The 12,009-nt window shown below is 42.5% G+C and overlaps 1 long non-coding RNA gene across 2 annotated transcripts in view; it reads left to right on the forward strand.

Annotated features, from left to right (window-relative positions):
• LOC115467835 overlaps positions 1–11,157 on the forward strand; it is a 197,749-nt gene extending 186,592 nt beyond the window's left edge. For both annotated transcript variants that reach the window (XR_003941766.1, XR_003941767.1), the window contains exon 4: positions 11,080–11,157. This is a non-coding gene — a long non-coding RNA (uncharacterized LOC115467835). The remainder of the gene's footprint in view (positions 1–11,079) is intronic.
• The last annotated feature ends 852 nt before the right edge of the window (positions 11,158–12,009 follow it).

Here is a 12,009-nt window from a genome sequence, read left to right on the forward strand (position 1 = left end):
GGCCTACCACGAGAATCCATAGCTTAATTATAACACTTCACCACTTTTCCCTTTTCTGAACGTCTTCCTTCTACACTGTTTGCCTAGCTCTTTTTGTCATCCTCGATCTCTTTGTAACACCAATTGTATCTCTACCCTGGAATGGCGATGCCATAACAGATCTTTGTAAGCCACATTGAGCCTGCAAATAGGTGGGAAAATGTGGGATACAAGTGCAATAAATAAATAAATTAAATTAATTTCATTTTCTTCTGTTGTTGTTTCTTGGGAGATGGAAGTAAAGGTCTAAGGCTTGAAGTTTCCGCAGCAAGCAATTGTTTGATGGAAACCCAAGTATCATCTTCACATTCTGTATGCGTGAGAAATGTCAACTGCTTGAAGTGCACATCCAAAGCACATGCTATGGACAAAAACTTAGCACTGAAACTCTGCTTGTGCCTTCTAAGCTCTGCACAAAATGTCTCCTTAAAGCGAATTATGTATGCAGGATCATCATCAGATATGGTAAACTCACACATCAAATGGCAAATAGTAGGTAGAACAACTAAACAGGATACATATTTCTCACCACCAAAGTGTTCTGTGGCAAATGTTATGGTTCGAGCACTTTACAAAGTTTTTCAATCTTCTCCCATTCTGCCTTTAAGAGTGCGGGTGAGTTTTTTTTTTTTTGCTCTGCCAAAATTGACATTACTGGCTCCTTGTGTTTCAGCAGGCGTTCCCACATATCAAAGGTACCATTCCATCTTTTTGGCACATCTTGGATCAACCGACTTCAGGCAGTTCTGTTAATCGCTGCATATTGAAGTTTCTCTTAAGTTTGTCTGTGGTGAGCTTCCACATGGTATTCTTGAAGGTTGCTTATCATCCGCACTACAAGCAGTCAGTTTTAAACTATACTCTCTGGTCTTATCTTTCTTGAACAGTATCTTGTATACATTTATCTATCCTTTTCATAAAGGGATGAAATATATGCATAGATATTACATATTGTGTTCCTCGTATTAGTAAAGGTTTTAGATGGTAGCAGTTTTTCTCCTGGGCAGGTTTTTAACCCCCTATTGCCTTGGGTACAAACTTAGGGGTCAATAAAAGGGCCCGTAAGTTTATTACTGTTTGTTTATTTTATTCTGACACTGGGATGAATGGAATTCTTAATTATGTTGCTGCTTGCATTATTGTAAATTACTGACCTCATGGTAGAGACAGTTAATAGTATTACTATTCTATTTAACGAAGTGTGCCAGCCATATTTACCACAGAAGTAAACCCCTCCACTCAGCTGCTTTCAGTATTGTGCGGACAGTAGCAAACACGTAGACTATTCATTAACCACACATGTTTGCCCAGGGTACTTTCTGCATTCGTCCCTCAGATTGTAAACCCTTTAGGGACAGTACCTGAATGTAACTCACCTTGAGAATCCAACTGGCTTAGGTGTACCTCCAGGAGAGGGCAGAGGAGCTCTGTACTTGCGCCCATGCAACCTTATGGTGGGAGAGTAGCCTAATGCAGTTCTTTTCAATTCTCCTGGAAGAACACCAAGCCATTCAGTTTCTGTATTACCACAATGAAAGATTTATCTCGTGCCTATTCATTGTGGTGATCCTGAAAACCCAACTGGCTAGGTGTACCTCCAGGAGAGGATTGAAAAGCGCTGGCCTATTGGATAGAGCAGTGGGCTGAGAACCAGAGAGGCAAGAGTTCAAATTCCACTGACACTGTGTGTGATTTTGGGCAATTGATTGCCTCGGGTACAAAATTAGATTATTAAGCCATCGAGGGACAGGGAAATACGTTGTCTACCTAAATGTAACAAGCCTTGAACTACTGTCAAAAAGGCATAAGCTGAATCTTTCTTGCAGTATTTCAAAGGTTTTCAGTCATATTTGTATAGGTTAGGCAGGAAGCAACCAAAGTTCTACACCTTATTTCCAAAGATGGTGCACCAAAACTTTGAAAAGAGGTAATTTGGCGGACCGCCTTTCCCCCTACTGTTCATTTCCCTATTTAAGATTACAAATTCCCTTAGTGCTTTCCGCTGTCTAGACACTATATTGTCAGTTTTTTAGCTAATTCTTGGCCTACGTCAATAGTTCTCTAACTTCTCCAAGACGATCCCTAGCCAGTCAGGATACCTGCAGTAAATATGCATGATTTAAATTTCAGTACACTGCTCTTACTGCATGCAAATTTAGCACAGACGTTTCCTTGTGGTTTTGGCTCCTTCAGGACAAGTTTGGAAGCCACTTGTCTAATTTTTGGCACACACAAAAATTGCCTCCTAGTCAAGTTATCATGATTATATTGTTGTAAGTTGAATTAGTTTCTTTAGTATTTGATTACGGATATATTTTCAAAAACAGTATCCCAGTTTTCAAATGTTGGCACAAAATAGATCTTCAAAAGTCAGGTTTTCTGTACTTGAGTCCTAGATTAGTAAGTATGTTGGAAGTAGAATTTAGTTGAATGGATATAAATTTTCAAAATGTTACATAAGCAAATGTAATGTCATTTCCTTGTCACTTGCAGCAGATGAATCCAGGAACTAGTGGGGTTAAGTACGCCTACCAGCAGGTGGAGATAGAAGTAAACAAACTAAAGGCAGTGATGCCAGACAGCCAGCTCCTTCCTCAGTTAGTATGTCTCTATCTCAGCAGGTGGTGGACGGCTTTTTCTCCAGCTCCTGGGCCCGAGGCCTCTGAGGGTGCTCCTGGGCCGGTGGCCAGTTTGAGCCGGGGATGGTGGACTGGTGGTGTCCCCTTTGGCAGCATACGAAGTTGCTGGGTCCCTGCTGCACCTCAAATTCCCTCTGAACAGGCTTTTGCTATTCCTTTCCTTCCCTGTTTGTTTCTGCCTCCTCACTAAAAAAAAAAAAAAAAGAGAACCATAGAATTTATTTAAAAGAGAAACACAGAAGCACATGGAAGTGTGTTTTTGCTGAGAGCAGGTTTGCGACTTGGCTGATAAATCGTCTGGAGTTGCGAGCAGTCGTGAATGCGCTGCGGAGTTTTCAGGACCTTCTGCAGGGGCAGGCGGTTCGTGTATTCTCGGACAACACCACGACAGTGGCCTACATCAATCGGCAGGGGGGCACTCGCAGTCTTCCCTTGGCAGTGGAAGCATTTCATCTTTTAGTATGGGTGGAAGCGCATGTTCAGAGTCTGTCGGCAGCGCACATTGCGGGTCAAGACAATGTTCAAGCAGATTTTCTCAGCCGGACTCTTTTGGACGCATTGGAATGGACGCTGTCGGACTCAGCTTTTCAGCTGATCTGTCAACGTTGGGGAAGACCAGTAATGGATCTCATGGCCATGGCTTGCAATGCCAAAGTTCCCCAGCTCTTCAGCCGGAAACAGCAGCCAGGATCCGCAAGATTGGACGCTCTTCTCCAGCCATGGCCGGAACAACAGCTACTGTATGTTTTTTCTCCGTGGCTTCTGATAGGGAGAGTTCTTTGCCACATAGGGCGGCATCGGGGGCCGGTCGTTCTAGTGGCCCCAGACTGGCCCCGACGGCCGTGTTATGCGGATCTCGTTCGAGCACTCTCAGAGCCACCATTGCGACTTCCGGTGACTCCCGATCTGCTGCATCAAGGGCCAGTTCAGATGGAAAATCCCTCCCGCTTTGGTCTTATGGCCTGGCTATTGAGAGGCGGCAGCTGAGGAAGAAGGGATTTTCAGGACCAGTCATTGCCACTCTTTAGGGGGAACGGAAGCAGTCTACTTCAGCAGTGTGGAAAGCGTTCTCGGCGTGGTGTGCTTTGCATGCTGAATCGCCTTTTCGGGCGGTCATTCCAGTTATTCTGGAGTTTCTTCAGGATGGTCTTCAAAAGGGATTGGCATATAATTCCCTTTGAGTGCAGGTGGCCATGCTAGCTTGTTTTAGGGGCAAACTGGACAGTTCCTCTTTAGCAGCTCACTCTGATGTGGTCAGTTTCCTACGCGGGGCTCTTCGGCTTCGGCCTCCTCTGTGGCAGCCGTGCCATTTGAATGTGGTACTGCAAGCCCTCCAGGCCCCACCGTTAGATCCTTCTCAGAAACCTTATTCAACGGCTCAAACACTTAAGACAGTGTTTTTGATGGCCATTGCTTCGGCTAGGAGGATTTCTGAAATTCAGGCTTTTTGTCTTCCAGAGATCCTTTTTTTGCAGTTTTCTGAAGCACGGGTGTCGATCCAGACGGTGCCGTCGTTTCTACCTAAAGTGGTTTCGGCTTTCCATGTCAATCAGGCGGTTTATCTTCCGTCTTTTCGAAGAGAGGGTTATCCGGGGGAGTTTGCCTCGCTACGTTTCCTGGACGTGCAGAGAGCCTTGTTTCGGTACTTGCAGATCTCTAACGAGTTTTGACGCTCGGATCATCTCTTTGTGCTCTTGTCAGGATCGAAAAGAGGTGAGGCGGCTTCTAAGGCTTCCATTGCTCACTGGATTAGGGAAGCCATTGGAGCGGCGTATCTGCTACAAGGGCGGGCATCTCCAGTGGCCCTGAAGGGGCATTCTACTCGGACAGAGGCGGCTTCTTGGGCGGAGACGTTGGCCTTATCTCTGGAAGAGATTTGTCGGGCGGCTACTTGAGCGTCCCGTCATGCTTTTGCGAAGCATTACAGGCTAGACGTGTCTGCTCAGGAGGATGCGAGTTTTGGGGTGGGAGTGTTGGCGCGAGGAGCGTCGGCTTCTCACCCTACTTAAGGAATGCTTTGGTACATCCCACTAGTTCCTGGATTCATCTGCTGCAGGTGACAAGGAAGGTAAAATTATGTCTTACCTGATAATTTTCTTTCCTTTAACGCAGCAGATTAATCCAGGATCCCTCCCTAGTTCAGCCGACAGTTTTTTTTATTTTCCGCGCAGTGTGGCTATTTTTTCCTTCCGGGTTCTCTTTTGCAGAGTTCAGACAGATATGGGAACACGGAAAGGATTCCGACTTCTGGATCAAGTTGCAGTTATTTCGAAGTTCTTCTTTGGTTCTCTGTTTTTCATAGTGAGGATGGTTTCTGGTTGTTATTGGTTTCATATTTTTGGCCTTGGCAAATGCTTACGAATGACATACTAACTGAGGAAGGAGCTGGCGTCTGGCATCACTGCCTTTAGTTTGTTTATCTCTATCTCCACCTGCTGGTAGGCAGACACCCCACTAGTTCCTGGATTCATCTGCTGCGTTGAAAGAAAATTATCAGGTAAGACATAATTTTACCTTGTGTCTAGTTCTGTACTGTGTTTTAAATAATATAAGTAGGAAACAGTTTTGTCTGATAGTATTTCAAGTTCTTTAATTTTCAACATCTATTTACTCCCACTTTATATAAATATTGTGTGTAATCTTTGACTGAATGGTATTTAAAGATGCTTTGGAATTCCTCAAGAGGCTTATTTATTCCAACACAACTTCTGGGATGTTGTAAATATTGAGAAATTATACATTTTTATTTTCTTTTTGTAATGAGTATAGTTCTTGATTTAAATGATAAATTTGTTTGCCCTTCTTGCATGATCCACGTTTATATCTGTGTTTTCTACCGTCTTAGCATTGCTATTTATACAGACCTCTTTTCGTATTTTGTGGATAGGAGAGACCTCTAGTGGTTTTACTAAAGTACTGTACTTTGAATTATAAATACCCCTGCAGATTCCAGAACAAGGGGATGTAATAAAGGAGACCAATTTTGGAGGGAAACTGTGACTGGTATAATCACAGTTTCCCTCCAAAAACGGTCTCCTTTATTACACTGTTTGAGTTCTTTGTCTTTGGCTCCTGCTTCCCCAGCCATCATACCACAGAGTGAAAGGAGTGATTTTGGCTTCGAATCCCCAGACATTGACCAAATTCTGGAGGGGATTGAGAACTTTGGCTATCCTAGCCGTTGTGCCAAATGGAGTAAAGAAGAGATTAGCAATAACAGGGTAACTGAGACTTCTGCACTTGTCTGAAGGTAGCAGCTGGAACAGAGAACTAGCCCGCCACCACTTCTGAGAAGGAGCACTTGAAGAAGCAATCTGAGAAGTGGAATGGGACACAGAGGATATCCGAGGGACCTGCAAAGAAAAGAAGGCTGATAGTGGTGCTCCCATTTGGAGTAAAGAGATAAGAGGAGTCTCTCAGAAGTGGAGAGTCCCAAAGAAACAAATAAGAGAATGTAAATGTCTGTTAATTTTTGTTTTCTGCCTCTGCCTTTAGTTTTTGCTGTTGTGATTTTTTTTTAATTCCTTTTGCTTAATGACTCTACTTTAAGTAAACGCTGGTTCAGAACCCAAATTCTGGCCCAGACTGAGTTATTGTATGCAAATGAAGTATGGATTGTTTTGCCAATGCATCCCCCAGTGATTACTAGTCCAACCTGGACCTACCAACAAAATAAATATATTTCATGTAAAACTGATCCAGGCAGGAAGGTGTTACATATGTGTGATGCTCCCTCTTTATGTTTTGGCCATAGAGAGGTCCCAATAGAAAATAAATTCACTCTGAGCACAAATACAAAATATTACATGCAGGTTCTTATACCTGAAATGGAGGGAAGACAGTGTCTTGCAAGATGCATTGCTCTGTGCGCTACTGATGTATCCCCAGTGTCTTCCATTTTTAACACCGTCCTACAGATTTTTATTGGGAGCTGCAGCACCTACAAAGCATTTCCTAGCCCCAACACTCGCATCTGAACCCAGAGAACCAATAGACTTTCGTCTGTGAAGCAACTCCAAGTAGTACAAATATGTACCTTAAACTTCTGTATAATGCATATAGGTGTGATCATGTAATATAAGTGGTTTGGATTATTTTAACATTGCGTGTTTGGGTTGCCTGCTTCCCAGTGCAGATTGCACAAAATTCTGCAGTTTGCCTTTTGTATGTATTGTTTAAAAATGAACATTTTACTCCCTATTTGAAGATGTTGCGTTTGTTGCCAGTGGCTTATCGCATAAAGTTCAAATTGTTGTTGATTGGTCATCAAGGACTGTATCATGACTCTTCATACTACGCTCACTCCAAATTACAACGATGTGGTCCATCTCAACCTTTGCGTTCAGAGAACACTGAGACGGGTGGGTGCCATTAGATAACAGAGCTTTCTTAAAGCCAAGGGGAAGGAGGAAGAAGGGTCGGTCATGTCGGGGGGGGGGGGGGGGGGGGGGGGGATTTGTCACTACAGTACTGATAGAATTGAAAAATGAACTTGCAGAACTATTGTTAGTAATATATAATTTATCTTTAAAATCAAGCATGGTACAAAGTAGTACCTCATGAAAGACTCCAGAGGAAACTGGAGAGTCATGGGATAGGAGATAGTGTTCTATTGTGGATTAAGAACTGGTTAAAGATAGAAAACAGAGAGTAGGGTTAAACGGCCAGCATTGTCAATGGAGAAGAGTAGATAGTGGGGTTCCCCAGGGGTCTGTGCTGGGACCGCTAATTTTTAACATATTTATAAATGATCTAGAGATGGGAGTAAATAGTGAGGTAATTAAATTTGCTGACGACAAAGTTATTCAAAGTTGTTAAGTCGTAAGAGAATTGTGAAAAATACAAGAGGACCTTACGAGATTGGGCAGATGATGTTTAATGTGAGTAAGTGCAAAGTGATGCACGTGGGAAAGAGAAACTCGATCTATAGTTACGTAATGCAAGGTTACACATTGGGAGTCACCAATCAGGAAAGGGATCTAGGCTTCATTGTTGATGATACGTTGAAACCCTCTGCTCAGTGTGCGGCGGCGGCGGCCAAGAAAGCACATAGAATGTTAGATATTATTAGGAAAGGAATGGAAAACAAAAATTAGAATGTTATAATGTTATAGCGCGCCTTTGTATTGCTCCATGGTGCAACCACACCTCGAATATTCTGAGCAATTATGGTCACCATATCTCAAATAAGATACAGTGGAATTAGAAAAGGTACAGAGAAGGGTGTTGAAAATGGTAAAGGGGATGAGACTACTTCCCTATGAGGAAAGGCTAAAGTGGCTAGGGCTCTTTAGCTTGGAGAAAAGACGGCTGAGGGGACATATGATAGAGGTCTATAAAATAATGAGTGGAGTGGAACAGGTAGACGTGAATAGTTTGTTTACTCTTACCAAAAATACTAGGACTATGGGGCACACAATGAAGTTACAAAGTAGTAAATTTAAAACTAATCTGAGAAAATATTTCTTCACTCAACGTGTAATTAAACTCTGGAATTCCTTACCAGAGAATGTAGTAAAAGCAGTTAGCTTAGCGGGGTTTTAAAAAGGTTTGGATAACTTCCTAAAAGCAAAGTCCATAAACCATTATTAAAATGGACTTGGGAAAAATCTACTGCTTATTTCTAGGATAAGCAGCATAAAACATATTGTACTGTTCTGGGATCTTGCCGGGTACTTGTGACCTGGATTGGCCACTGTTAGAAACAGGATGTTGGGCTTCATGGATCTTTGGTCTGTCCCAGTATGGCAATACTTATGTTAGGGATTGGGGTCGATTATGTCGGGGACGGACGGACACTTTTTAAATTTATTTTTATTATTGTGGGCAGGAGAGACAAGTAGGGCTGATAGAGTACCAGAAATGGAGACTGCTGGAGGAGGGAAGACAGGGCCAATGAAGACTGCCAGGAATTTATTAAAAACTTTTCCCTTCCTGTCAGTGTGAGAGCCAATCACCATTCATGCACTGACAGGAAGTGGGACATTTTGCAATAAGCTTTGGATTATTGCTGCGATTTTAAAATGGCAGTAATTTGCACGCTCATTGATTATTGCATCCTGGTGGTAACTTTTTTGTGAGAGTTTCATGATAGAGCCATGCGGTTAGTGGCTCTAATATACCGTTTTCTGCATTGATCCCTTATTAAATTAAAACAAATTATATGGTATTTATAATCTTACAGGAAGACTCTGAATCACTGTGATGGTTCACAATCAGCATATGAAAGAAAAATGATAAAATAGACAAAATCAGATTCTATAAAACAGAACTGGAAATGGTTACACATCTCATTGCTGCTTGTGATATGCCTGCCTGCATACACGTCTCCTGGCATTAGAACAATAAGACAATACCACTAGAAACTGTGCAAACACTATTACCTATCTATAACAAAAAACAACAACAAAAACCATTGGTATCACAACCCTAAGAGAACTATGGAGTATACAGAAGCTGTGATCATCTGTGACATTTCCATTACAAATGAAAAAAGTTTGATGCAACAAAATTGGATATAGTGGTATAGAGCAGCATGTCCCAAGTTGGTCCTGGAGTACCCTCTTGACAGTCAGGTTTTCAATATATCCACAATGAATATGCATGAGATTGATATACATATATTGCCTCCATTGTCTGCAAATCCCTTTCATGCATATTCATTGTGGATAACCTGAAAACCTTACTGGCAAAGCGGTACTCCAGGACTGACTTGGCAAACACTGGTACAGAGGAAGAACACAAGTGCAACATTGCTAATAAGTCGTGTCGTAAGGTCCTCTTGTATTTTTCACAATTCTCTTACGACTTAACAACCTTGAATAACGGGGACAGTGCTGGGCAGACTTATACGGTCAGTGCCAGAGCTGGTGGTGGGAGGTGGGGATAGTGCTGGGCAGACTTATACGGTCTGTGCCAGAGCCGGTGGTGGGAGGCAGGGATAGTGCTGGGCAGACTTATACGGTCTGTGCCAGAGCTGGTGGTGGGAGGCAGGGCAGGCTGGTGGTTGGGAGGCGGGGTTAGTGCTGGGCAGACTTATACAGTCTGTGCCAGAGCCGGTGGTGGGAGGCAGGGCTGGTGGTTGGGAGGCAGGGATAGTGATGGGCAGACTTGTACGGTCTGTGCCAGAGCCACTGGTTGGGAGGCGGGGATAGTGCTGGGCAGACTTACACGGTCTGTGCCCTGAAAAGGACAGGTACAAATCAAGGTAAGGTATACACAAAAAGTAGCACATATGAGTTTATCTTGTTGGGCAGACTGGATGGACCGTGCAGGTCTTTTTCTGCCGTCATGTACTATGTTGTCGTCAACAAATTTAATTACCTCACTATTTACACCCATCTCGAGATCATTTATAAATATGTTAAAAAGTAGCGGTCCCAACACAGACCCCTGGGGAACCCCACTATCTACTCTTCTCCATTGAGAATGCTGGCCGTTTAACCCTACTCTCTGTTTTCTATCTTTAACCAGTTCTTAATCCACAACAGAACACTATCTCCTATCCCATGACTCTCCAGTTTCCTCTGGAGTCTTTCATGAGGTACTTTGTACCATGCTTGATTTTAAAGATAAATTATATATTACTAACAATAGTTCTGCAAGTTCATTTTTCAATTCTATCAGTACTGTAATGACAAATCCCCCCCCTCCCCCGACATGACCGACCCTTCTTCCTCCTTCCCCTTGGCTTTAAGAAAGCTCTGTTATCTAATGGCACCCACCCGTCTCCCTTATGTGACTTAAAAATTCTCTGATGTTCTAATGGCATCCAAAAAATAGGCAAGGAAAACAGGTCTATTCTCTGATTAATATGTAAGGGTGTCCTAGTGGCAAACGCTAGGAATTTTTAGTTTAGTTTTTGGGTCCGTGGGAGAGGAGGATCATATCAGGGGCTCAAGGGTGCCACTAGACACCAGGGAATATATTGGGGGTAGGTGTGTGTTCTCGGGAATGGGGGGGGGGGGGGGGGGAGAATGAAGAATGGGGCCAATATAGACTTCAATGGCTTTCTATGCTGCCTCAGACTTGGCAGTGAGTTTCTCACATTGTGCCTACTCTATGGATGTCAGTGCACAGCTCTGTATTTCTGCAGGTTAGGTAAAAGGCTACTTACCACTATATGTTTTAATATGCTGTGCGCCAATGTCTACCGTGTGGGTTAACTACAGTGTAGAAACATTTTCCACATTCAATGGCCAGTATCGAGCAAGTAAACTGCTTGTTAGCCATGTTCTTCTGCCTGCAGTAGCTTTTTGCATCAGCCCCTAAGTTTGTAACTCAACCATTTCCAGTTAAATTTTTCTGTTTTCAAATTTCTGCTGTTTCCATTTTCTTCCCTGGAATGCTTATGCTTTTGTATCATAAGATTGACTTTGCAATTGTTCTTTTTTCTCTGTAGGGTATCCTGCTGGTTATCCACCTACTGCCCCTGCCTACAATCCTAACATGTACCCTACCAGCAGCCCTGGCTATGCCCCAGGTAAGTTCATGTTCTAAACTAGAAACCCTTTACGATACAGCTACAGAAAACTGCATGCTAATTATTCTTGCCAGATCTCTTCTCAGTTTATTAAACGTGATGATTCACATTTGCTTTCTTCTGCTACTTGATGGAATAAAGAAGAAACAAAATTGTTTTATCATGCAGCATCCCACTTGATCAAATAATTTTGAAAGAAAAGAACTCTATAGTTCATTTGTGCACTGTTTACAATGATTATAAGAGTGAAGTAGCATTGCCTATTTTATTTTTTTTATATTATGCTGATAGTGTACAGCACTGTAAAAGATAAAGAATGAAAAATGAATAGTTGTTATACCAGTACAGTAGATAAAAAGAAACCTTTTCTCAAACAACTAACAGTCTTAATAATAGGACTGGGACATTCACATGCATGTAATTCTACTCCAGATATTATCTGAAAAAAATCAAAATATTTAACACCCATTCTAGATCTAAGAGGACTCAAGTTCCTTCTTTGGAAAAAAAAAAAGTGTAAGATGAACCCTAAATACAGTCGTCCTACTTCTGGATCTGAAGGATTAGCTATGTCCCCTAGATCTCAAAAATGCTTTTACTTGCATACTAATTCAAGCCCTGCATAGGAAATACCTTTGTTTCATATTGCAGAGTATTCACTGGCACTACAAAATTCTTTCAGGTTTTCTGTAGCCCCAAGAGTGTTTACCAAATGCCAGGGGTTGGTAACAGCTCACTTCAAGAAAGAAGACAGCTTAATTTTTCATATAGTGCTCCTGTCCCTAAGTAGCCAGTCAGTGACTTCAAACAGTCACCCATCTGCTCTAGTCTCTGGAGTTCCTCATAAAC

This window comes from Microcaecilia unicolor, chromosome 4, assembly GCF_901765095.1.
Source record: "Microcaecilia unicolor chromosome 4, aMicUni1.1, whole genome shotgun sequence".
NCBI lineage: Eukaryota > Metazoa > Chordata > Amphibia > Gymnophiona > Siphonopidae > Microcaecilia > Microcaecilia unicolor.